This window comes from Lissotriton vulgaris, chromosome 11, assembly GCF_964263255.1.
Source record: "Lissotriton vulgaris chromosome 11, aLisVul1.2, whole genome shotgun sequence".
In the NCBI taxonomy this organism is placed as follows: Eukaryota; Metazoa; Chordata; class Amphibia; order Caudata; family Salamandridae; genus Lissotriton; species Lissotriton vulgaris.
In genome coordinates, this window is record NC_141699.1 from 186,230,454 (window position 1) to 186,242,818 (window position 12,365).

Here is a 12,365-nt window from a genome sequence, read left to right on the forward strand (position 1 = left end):
ACCATACTAAGATGATGTAATTTCAATTTAAAGCATATTGATTGAATCCCCACCCACAATTTTATTTTCCCATGTTTTTATTCCACCCAACAATATTGATACACATTTTGAATACATTGTATTTGGTAGCTTCCTTCCTAGAGATCAGACGAGCAGGTTCCCAGGCACATCATGGGTAAGAAGTTGGGTGGCAGGGGTTCAATGGCAATGCTTCAGCAAATTCAGAGTCAGGGTGCGCATGTGCAGAGTCATCCAAGATGGAAGATGTATCAGGGGTCAGGCCCAAAGTACGAGCTAATAAAAAAGTCAAAAAGAAACATATAAGAATACAGAAATAAATGAATGCACTGTATACCACTTATCTCTACTCTATCCCATTACTTTATTTTAGCTAAGCTTGAGTGTTAATGATTAGGCAGAATGAGCAAGTTTAGTTCAAACTGCAGCATAAGCATTAGCATGTGAAATTTTAAAGCAGCCATTTCAGGCATTAGTGCGCAGAAGACAGCTTTCCCACTAAGCAGAGAGGTACGTCGTGCCACATAGATGTGACAGACGCATGCGCAGAAGGTTTCCCACGTTTGTGGCTGCCATTTTAATGCATTAGAGTTACTGTTAGTAAAAGCACATAGGCAAGCTTCCCCTAGATGCTACAAATGTCATGAAATGTAAATATTAGTAAACAGAACATGTTGGTTAATATTTTATAAGTCATTTAGAGAGGGCTGAATACAAGCAAGTTTCGGAATATGTGAATCCTTGCTCCATCACCTTTTTCTGGCCAAATTGGTATAAATCTGCTACTTGTGATGCGAGCCTCATAGTGAACATTGTATGACTATGAATATATAATCAATCAGGCTGTTTACCCATTATGCGAATAAGCTTGAGCTAGCTGCCAGCAGAGGAAGCAGAAACATCTGGACGGTGTGTAGGTTGTCCATTTATAGGTTTCCACAGACACAAAAGAGCTATTCAAATGCGAGTAGGTTGTCCCAGCTTTGTGAAATGTGATTGAAACTGTTAGGCACCTAGGGACCAGGTTACATAGATTGCAGAAGAGACATTCTGCACCAGCACTTTCAGATTACAAGTGATTACACTGGTACGTTTATGCAACAGTTGCTTTTGCACTGATCAGGTGATGCATATGTTGGTGAAAAATGTGCAATTATGCACCAACATTTCGAGATTACATAGCTTTAAACCATTGGAACCTGTGCCTTTTGATCAAAACCATGTAAAATGTTATCAATCAGTCAATGCAAATGTCATTACTTGACTTGCCACACAGCGCTATGCAATTGTAATAAAAAGTCTCTTTTTGCATGATCACCTGATTTTTTGGGGACTGTTGCTGCTGTGCTTTTTACTCTCTGCACTGGAACTCTGCTACCCAGGCCCCAGTGCATGTGCGCTGACCCCTAAATGTGTTGAAATTGGCCATACTCCTAATTGTTATACTTAACTTACCCATGGTACAGTGATTCCCAATCTGTGTGCTGCAGCACCCTGGTGCACTATCAAAACTAGCCAGCGGCCCCATGCACCATGCACAGTGTTTCAGGACCACTGCCCTAGTAAGTAGTTAAAAAGGGTTCCTAGGTCTGAAAGTTAAATGTCACTAGTGAACTGCAACACATATGGTTTCACTATTATAAGGACAATGCAAAACATGACTGTAAGCCTGCCACCAGTAACCTGGCTGTGAATGTTTAAACTGCAAATTCGACCCGTCAAACTAGCCCCTTTTGACAGGCCTGAAACTTTCTTTTACATGTTAATAAGCTAGGACTAAGTAACTCAATGCCTTTTAAGGCAGGGTGCGTAATTTTTAAAAGTAGGACATGTAGAAGTTCATATAAAACATATCCTTACAATGACAAGTCCCCAAATGCTATGTTCACTGTAGTAGGGTGAATTGTTCTATAACAAAGCTTTATAAGTTTATATTAAATTCAAATAATGCAATCTCCACCTAGGAACCAGCTAAAAAGTCAATTTTTTGACTTTTTAATATATTTATTACAAATCCAATCCATTGGTAAAGTCAGATTTTACAGAAGGCCCTTTTAAAAAGTCACTGTTTCCTTCTTGAAGCCTCAAAAAGCCGATTTGTGTGAGCTTCCAACTGTCACACAGGAGTGAGCTAAATGGATCCTTGAGATGTGAACTTGCTCAAAGAGCTGAGATGAATGCTGTGGGTTAGAGGAGGTGTTCTGTTCCTCTGGCGGGGCAGTACTCAGAAAATTTTATTTTCTTGAGAGGCTAACCTTGTTACAGGCAAATGTTGCTAACACCTGGCACTACTACCACTTTATACCTTTTAGACAGCTAGGTATGAATGCCAGTGGGAGACGAGATGTCTCCAGAGCTAGTGTAAGTGACCACAGAAGAAGGTTTGCTCATTTCACTGGCCACACCTCAAGAATTGGCACGGAAGCTATGCACAAGGTAACATAGGTTCCGCCATCTTGGAATTAGGTAGAGAGGAGCACACAGGAATTACTTTAAACGTAGATAGGGCTACACCTTGGAATTTTTCCTATTGATTAGGGAGAGGCCAAATGTCACAATCACCCACAAGCTAGTGACAACCATAAATGGGCCACCCTGAGGCACCCTAATCATAACATTACTGGACCTGTTGAAGACAGAAGAATGACTGCACCTGCAGTTGAGACCTGTGACGAGAACCCTAAGGAGTGGATTTGCTCCCACTTGTACCCAAGGCAAACATATGGACTCTAAGGATCAGTTGGCTGACCTCCCATGAAGATGTCGAGGGACAACAGCTGCAAGAAGCCCACTATCATGAAAGAGTCCATCTGACCAGTACAACTGGACCTGCCATGAACCCTCTTTCAAATGAGAGGGTCCTGAACCCCAAGTCCTGTTCCAGAGGTTCTGGAGCACTTGGCTATTGTAAGGGTGTACTATTACTGTCTAAACCTAAAACTATGAAACTTCAAACTTTGTGCTAACTTTTGCCTGGAAAACTGTCCATGGACTGGGACCAACCAGCCAGGTGATCCGTTGAGGGTTAATTGCCAGTGCCTGCATTTACAACAGCTCCCACTACATTCTTCACGACAAGAAATCTGATTAATTCTGCCTGATGCCGACTGACCCAAGGTTGTCAAACCTTTTTGGCTACAGCCAGCAGCCTTGACCTATTGAAACATTCTCACTTCAAGAAAAAAGTTTAAGTCCAAAGGTAGAAATCTTCACTGGGCCCAATGCAGAGCAGGATTTGATTGACATCAACAACTTCCTGGGTGCGAACTCTGGATTTTTCCCATGCTGAGCTTTTTCTGCCTTCATTGATGGCTTCAGCCAGACCTTGTTCATCGTTAACCCACAGTTTTCAGATCCAGCCTTCTGCCTTGCCCTCCTGTGGACTCTACCGTACTGAAAGGTTTCTCTAAGTCACAAACAATGAGCTGTAGGCCTCACGTTTTTTACTTTGGCCCAGTCTAGCATGACCAATTCCCCATGGGTGGTGGTTTGTGCTTTTTACAGGAATTTTATATTAAAAACTTTGACAATGTATATTCCTGTTTCCTCTTGTTGGATTTCTTGTCATTTTGGTGTCATTTTGTCTCTCCTTTTTTTAAATTGAAATGGAGTTTTATTGAATTGTTTTTTCTACTTTTTAAATGCTTTGGTACTTCTAAATGCTTTACACTTATTCTCCTGTTAAGCTTGTCTGCACCATAGCTACTGGGAGTTGAGCTCAGGTTTAAATTACAGAAACCATTTCTGGACTTAACCACATGGCTGCTAGGCGTTTTCCCGTCCTGTGCTGAAATATGCAGGATCCCATTATTCATGACGAGCTGGCCTTGTCATCCGCGCACGGCAGGTAAGCGCCATGACGAGCCCAGCTCGTCATTAGCTTCGAAGGGGTTAAGAAGACAAGTGCCATTATTGCTTGTGGTGGGCTACCATCCATCCCACTCAGAAATGCAATTTCTCATAGCAGTCTGATGCTATTTGTTTGGCATTTAAAACAGCCAAATGATTTAGCCAGTTTCCTTCTAACATATGACATGTACAGAAATAAACGTGTATTTTGAATTGATCTGGGGGTCTATGAGGCAACAAAGTCAAATGCTTCACAATTTCTCAGAATTTTAATTTTTATATTTGCCATCTTTGCAAAGTGTGAAGCTAAGCAAATATTTTAGAAAAGAAAAAGGGACAAAGAGACCAAGATGTATTAACTGAATCATTTTCTCTCTAGGATTTGAGTGGGCTATTTGCATCCAGTTGCTGTCTCCCAAACCATATACATTCCATTCCCAGTTGCCCCAAGTTCTTGGGTGAGACTTCCAGTCGTGGGAATGGAATATACAGCTGGCGAGATGCAACCATTGTGTTTTCCTGCTGCTACTTAGGTCAAAGTGTGGCCGTCAGAACCAGCAATGAGAACACTTTTCTTAATTCTGCTGTCCTGTCGACCTTGGGTGGGTCACCCCGGTGATGGAACATAAAGCGAATTCTTCCATTGGGCAAGGTCAGGAATTTATTTCTATCTGTAAGGGCACATTTGTGTGATTTAGACTAACTTTGCAAGAGCAAAGCTTCGTCGACAGCTATAAAATAACATTCAATTACAATGATAATTTAGTTCCAGTTCTATAGGGTAAAAAGGCATCCATTTTATGCCATCACTGCTCCGCAGTACTATCTTTGGTCTCTGTTCTGAACGCTTGCAGAATTTGTGTCATTAATAAAGTGGGCTACTAAGAAGGAAGGCACATATTGCTACAGTACAGTGCTTCAGTGACAGCGACATAATTGATTGCCTTGGTATTTAGGGAAATAGAAGCAGTGTTATCTATTATGAGGACAGTGAGTGGAAGCAGAAACAGCAGAAAGTGCTGAGGATGCCGTTGGAAGTTGATTAAAGTATTTTTTCTATCTCTATAATTATTTTTTCCCCACTTCTTGCAAAACCAATAGAGAAACATGCACACAAATGGACTTTTTTCAGGGCTTATTTGAAAGAATGGATCCTGAACTTTGAGAGAGACTTCTACCAAACTGTTTCAAATGTGCTTAGGAATTTCAGTCATTATGACCTTGGTGCAGTACTTTTCTGGCATGATGCATAGAGTCCTTCTAAATAGAGATGTGCATTGCGACGGTATCAGACACATGAATCCGCGACATGCTGTTCCCATACTAATGCAGTTCTTGCACCTCCGGTGGAAATCATAGCATTACTGTGTGATTTTCAGAAAGAAGTAAAATATAAATACAACCGGTTTATAGGACCATCGATAATAGACATAACACAATTAAGCTGTATACACAACATGATACACTTTTGATAAATAACCAACTATTAATGCATTTTTTTAATGTAGCAACTATTTAGTGGGACAGCGGGTAAAGGGTAAATTCTCTCAGCTATTTACATGGCTGATGACTAAATAGTGGAAATTTACTATTTGACTGCAACCTTGAAAATAGCGCCAAACTTCACTATGTACCCCGCTGCTGGTGAAATAGTAGAAACCAGCAGCCTTGCAAATAACAAGGGAAATTCACTATTTACTTGGCTATTGACTAAATAGCATAGGTTATGTAGTAGTTTGCTGACAGTCATGAATATAGCAAATAAACCTCACTAGCATTTAGCTGTTTGTGGCTAACAGACATTGTGGGGCAGATTTACAATTACTGGCGCATCCCTGCATATCGGCAGGGATACGCCAGTAATTGTGCGCCGCAGCTCTGCCACCCTAAATGCGCCGCATTTACAATGCGGCGCACCATGGCGCAAAAACGACACTGATGCGTCACACATCTGTGCCGTAAAAGCGGCGCATTGCTAGAGTTGCGTCGCAAGCGCGACGCAGCTCCAGCAATGATCAGGGGGGCCCTATGTGCACAATGCTGCGTCAATCCTTACGTCTGCTTCAAGCAGGCGCAGGGTTTTGACGCAGCATGGGCCCAAAGTGACTGAGTGAAATCTTGTAGATTTCCCTCAGCCACTTTTGGGAGGCGTTCCTGCGCCAGATCCCTCCCCCTGTGATTGTATGCCTCTTCTGGCGCAGGGCTTTACAACATGACGCATCTGGAAGATGCGTGACGTTGTAAATACCCCGCACCTTGAGGGCATCTTTTGCGCCGCCGCTGCGTCACAAAAGTGACGCAGCGTAAAAGCGGCGCAAGGGGCTTATAAATCTGCCCCTTTGTACTTTGTGGCCAGCGGTCAAGAAAACAGCAAAGTAACTTCACTCATTACCCGGCTGCCGGTGAAACAGCAGACATTAGGTATAATTTGGCTAGGAGCCATGAAAACAGCAAATACACTTAATTTTTTATCCGTCTGCTTAACAAATTGCAGAAGTGATGTACTGTGTGTCCAGTGGCCTGGCAAACAGCAAAGAAATGTCATTAGTTACCTGGCTGCTGGATAGATAGTTGGATTGCTGTTAGTGTGCTGTTGGGCCGGTGGCCTTGCAAATAGAAAAGAAGCTTAATTATTTACCTGGTGGAGAGATAAATAGCAGACAGTATGCATAACTTGGCCAGTCGCTATGTAGATAGCAGAAACATTTCACTATTTACCTGACTGCTGTCTGAATAGGTTAACGTTTGTGTTATGATGTCATATGCAGATTTCAACATATACTTCTATTCTATTATTTATTTTATTTTATTTTTTACATTTGTATGGCGCACAGCTACCCAAAAAGGGTTTCCCAGCGCCTTTGGCATATGGATGAACAAAGGTATATGATGAGCATGGTTTTAGCACAGTTGTTTCTGGAAAAGCCAAGTTTGTATATTCTTTCGCAAGTTAGGGTATCTTTATTTTATTTGCAAAAAGTGGTCATAAATTGCACACAGAATAGGCAGCTGGCAATGTGTGACCCTCCATGATTGGTTTTAATTACAGGTATGGTGGCCCTACAAGAGGCAGCACACTACCATAACTATGACTGCATTCCAAAACTGAAAACTTTTTTTTTTTAATAAAAAGCAACCAATACTGCTTCAAAAAACCTTTCATATTCAGAAAACTTTGAGGGAGAGCACTTCTTCTCCATGAGGCTGTCAACATATTTTCTAAGGGGACCCTTTCACATTTGCATATCTGTTACCACCACAACTCATGGGTCAGCCGCTCATTAATGTTTTAATTATAATTACAGTTCTAATCTATCGATACATTACTTTCTGAATTAGAAATAAGAAAGGGGGGGAAATCCCCTTCATGACCAATTCTGAAACGATTGGAAAAAGTCCTTTTACAAGCCAAATTCATTTCCTAACTCATAAAAGGGCTTTTGTCCATAACGATAAGCACTTTTGTGGTCACAATCCAGTGATTTTGTGACATGGGGCCTTTAGTGCTAAAATTGGCTTAGATGCAATCACTAGTTCATAGGTCTAAATGTTATAAATGTTTGAATGTTTCCAGGTTTTTTGACAGATATGGCACAGAATGCCATTCCATTGCACAATGGGCAACTTGGGAGGCCCTTTGTGGAACTGTCTCAGACTTCACAAATTCTCCTCCTCCTTTAGGTGTACCTGGATAGGTGGCTAAAGATAAAGATGAATGGAGCCTTTGCAAGTTTATGTGAAGCTGTTTACTCTTCAACAGCTTTTACTCACAATCCCATGTGAATGTACCTGGCCAACATATAGGATTACCAAAAGGCTCCTTGTTACTAGAGCATCCCTTTTTCTCCAGCACATCATTACATTCTGGAATTATTGATTAAATTAAACAAATCAGACTGAAACATAAACAAATTTGGGGACTTTGTTGGGGACACCTTTAATTTTCATCAACTTGCCACATGAACATAATTCCTGGACGAAAAAATAATTTAGTATCTTTCTTGCTGTTGTACACAGGATTATTATATGTTATGTCACATGCCTGCCATGTGAACTTCACTCTTTATCCACCCGGAGGCTGAATAGTAAAGATGATATACTATTTGACTTGCAATAGGAAAAATAGTGGGTGGAGGTCTTTATTTCAACTCACATGAATGAAAAAGGGACAAAGGCAAGTGTATCAATTAAGAGACATTGTTTACAGATCAAACAACAATGAATTTTTAATACAAATCACTAAATTCCTGGCTACATCGTGAAGGCTTCTGGCCTTGCAAGCATTGTAAGGTTTGCAAGATAGCAGCAGCCACCAGGAAAATTGAAATGGATGGAGGAAAAAAGTGGAGGATCAAACAACACCCAACGTGCAAAAGCACGTTTGTTGTATATATGGTAATGTGTCCCTGTGCCAAAAAATATATTGGCTCCACGGTTTTTGAGGCAAAAAAACGCATCCTCAAACACACAAGAGCTACCACCCACGGTGATCAGTCAAACCCAATTTGAAAACACATGAGTCTATACCATGACAACAACTACAAAATTACTATCCCATTCCAATGTGAATATGAACCAGAGCATTTTTTAACACACAGAACACAATTGTAAACTACGTTTCCCACAATGCAATTGCATGATACTTATTGTTTTTTCACACTGTGCACTAAACATAAAAGAAAGCTTGTGTTAGAGCTCTGTACCCGTGATCAAGCCTTCGGCTGAAGGCGAAACGCTTTGGGCTAGTGACGAATGAGCCAAAAATAAAGCTGTTGGTTTAAGCTTTACATCTGCCTGCTTGTGTGCCTCCTTACCCCCGGTGCTGGGCCGGACCCGTGAACATATATATATACACCAGCGAGCAAGGCGTCTGAGAACACCGAAACGCGTTTGGATTTTCTGTTCGGAATATGCACGTTTGATAAATATGCAAAATAAATTTTACCTGCGGCTGCGGTAAAAAGAAAATTTCATGGAGTCCGTCTCTCTTTATCATTGGAAATTGGGACGCCGCATGGGAAGCGGCGTGAAGAGTGGTCTGTTGATATATATATATATAAAATATATATGCTTTTTTAATATTCAAAAAAGCACTCTAGGAATCAAAACTTCTATTTCAAGATTTTGAGGTTATTGCGCACAGATATTTTGCCCCGAAGTCTAGTTGTATTTGACTATATGTTAAGTATGGTTTAAAAGCCAGTTTCATAAATGTTTTCAGCACTTTTGAGAATACATTGTTTTCTTAATGTTTAGAATCTTCCTTTTGATGATTTTTGAGGACTGAGCTCGTTTTAGGCTACTTGTGGACGGTCTTGTACTCATTTTATCATTTTGTTCAAGGAGGATTGTTCTTGCTTAACATTTCACACCGGGCAACAAAACAGCATTCGACTTGCAACAGCAAACATGGGAATGCAGAGAGATAGGTGGTATTTGGTCCACAGAGAAAAGGACACTTACATTTGGCAATTGGTGTGCTTTTGGACAATTCCAAGGGAATACATTGAGTGAGACACAGAAATGGGGCTTCTGTGGAATGGGGAAGTGAAAGCAAGAGACAGGTGAGCAATGCATTCGGGTAATTCATGAGAGGAGAGTCAATTCACTGAGCTGACTGTTAAACAAACACACGTTTCCATATTGTTCACAGAATAGAGTGGGTTTCATGCTTCAATGCTTTTAGGTCCCATTTCATTAGTGGTCCCTTCAGCCACACTGACATTTTACTGATCCATGCAATGGACTTCGGGACAATAAGCAGTGTTTTAAGTGGGCAAAGTAATGTATTTACAGAACTCTTATTGCTCTCCCTGACACTGCAGTCTCCCTCCCCTCCCAAAAAACAGTGAAATTCTTGGATGATGTACCTGATTGAATTCATTGTGAGGAGACCTGGGGAACGAAGGAGTAGGACCAGTAGCAGGGGAAGGGGAATAAGAGGGGGACCACCAGTAGGGCTAGGATGACAAGAGCCACAAAGACCAGGATCAGATAGCGCCGGTCCAGGGAGACCTAATCCATGGGAACCAGGATTATGAATCCCAGGAAGGACTAGGAGCAAATGGAGGGGAAGAACAGAACAAGAATGAAAAGTACTAGTGGTACCATGACCAGTTTGAGAAGGATTATGAGTGCCAGGGAGATGTGGAAGAGGGTGATCATGACCCCGTGGATAAGGGCCCAAACAAACAGAAGGACCAGGAGTAGAAGGAAAGAGGTCCCAGAGCAGAGAGAGGTAGGAGGGATCAAGTACACTAACCACAAACTGCGGTACGAGGATGAACAGTGCCAGGAAAATCAGACCCAGGTGGATCGACAGAAGAGGACCAGTACCAGGAGATCAGTGGAAAAAAAACTTGAGACAGGAAGATCAAGACCACAGAGATCAGATCAAGGAGGACCAATGGGCCAGAAGCAAATGGACAAAGGATCAGGAGGACCACAACTGGACATGCCAAGGGCTATTAGGGCTAGCAGGACTAGGAGACTTTAGACCAACAGGTCCAGAAGTAATATAAAAGACCAGCAAATACTCAGCAATGGGTCCGGGATGAGAAGATCCATGAGGGTTGGACTCAGGGGGACGCATAAACCAGGGTAGCAAGGACTACCTGGGAACTAAGAGGCCAACTGCCACAGAGATGAAGAAGACACGACCCAGAAGGACTATTCTAGGAGGACAATGTTAGAGGAGACCAGGTCCAGATGGACAAGAACAAAGTGAAACAAGCAAACTAGTAGAATAAAAGGACTAGTAGGCCTAAGGTGAGTCACAAGGACCAGGTGACAAGGATGGCTAGGCTTATAATAACCAACACAATAGGATAAGAAGGACTAGGGTGACCTGGACCAAGGAGAATAGGACTAGAGTGGCTGGTGGAATATGCCTAACAGAACTAGACCAAAACTATAAGGACAATGACCAAAACGATTAGGGCCAATAGGCACAGAATCTCAAGAAGGAAAAGGACTTTGAAAAAAAGGAATAGGATATGGCCAGGAGGACTATGGAGGTGGGATTAGAGACACAGCCAACCAGAGCCAGACAAAATTTTTCTAATAAGACCAGAAAAAAAAAAAAACAGGGGAACCAGGAAGATTGGGACAAAGAGAATCAGAACCTAGAGAATCAGGACCTAGAATACCAGGACAACAGGACATGGGGGAGGTGGAGAAGTTGGATCATGACCAGGGGCATCAGGACCATGGATGGGGGAACATCCTTTACAACGTAACTTTTACCACGCAGTGCCTTTACGACGCAACTATTACAACGCAAACCATTACAACGCATTGCGCTGGGGGGCGCTCTAGGATAGGGAATAGATTTAATTTACTATCCAACACCTTCTCTAGTGTCCACGGGGACTGGAGTTGGAATAGTAAATTAAACTATTTACTATCCAGCACCCCAAAGCGCTATGCGTTGTAAAGGTTTGCGTTGTAATACTTGCGTTGTAAAAGCATGCGTGGTAAAAGCATGCGTTGTAAGGTCATACATCCCCATGGATGACTACAGGGAGTAAGACTTGGTAATGGAGCTATCAACATGATGGCCATGAAGATGATAAACGGAATGATCAGAACCAGGAGGAACAGAATAAGGAGAGTCATGGTCAGTTAGCAAAGAATGATAAGGACAAGGAGAAGGTCCACTTCAACAATCACATGGTGCTTTCACAAACCTTCCAGTTACCTTTGGTAATCCAGACTCCAACTTGCACAAATCCCACGAATATTGAAAACCAGCTCTGAAGGTCAAGTCTACATTGCTTCTAAAGCATGGAATGACCTGCCTCTACACACAGGAGCCTCCTCCTCACTTCTTGAATTCTGTAAGAAGCTGAAGACCTGGCTTTTTCTAGTAGACCCTCTAGCCCCTAGGTGTGCCTAGACTCACACCACCTCAGTGCCAGAACACATTCCAGGGTGATGGTGCTTGCAACAAATCAGCATAACATAACATAACTGAGTCAGGCTGGCAAGGATTGGAGGATTAGAGCAATAAGAGCAAGGAAAACCAATGGGACCATACCAGGACCAAAATGACAAGGCCCAGACAAAGAGAACATATTGAGAACCAGTACAACTTGATGGACCACAAGGACAGGTATTGCCAGGTAGTACCAGGATCAGGAGACTGAGAAACAGCTAATACAAGAAAGGGAAGGGCCAGGAAGACCATGGTCAGGAAGGACTAAAACCTAAAGAACCAGAGTAACATACATACATACATACATATATACACATATACTGAGAAATATTCACAACATCAATGTAAAGTACTCTACAAAAATTCAAGACCTCATTTTTCTAGATGTGAACTCAACATAAGACATATTCACATTAATCATTGTGAAGAACAAACTCCTATTAGCATAGTCATGTCACTCTGGATCAGCCAGACAAATAATTTACAATTATTACCTGTATATTTTATCAATCTTTCTCTGAATAGGGGAGGTTTGTTCTGCAGCCAATGACAACACGTTATA

At 41.8% G+C, this 12,365-nt stretch overlaps 1 protein-coding gene across 1 annotated transcript in view; it reads left to right on the top strand.

The window, feature by feature from the left end:
* The window catches only part of WSCD2 (WSC domain sialate O sulfotransferase 2), a 1,087,922-nt gene that overhangs the window by 424,806 nt on the left and 650,751 nt on the right, over positions 1–12,365 (top strand). The gene's annotated exons all lie outside the window — the stretch shown is intronic.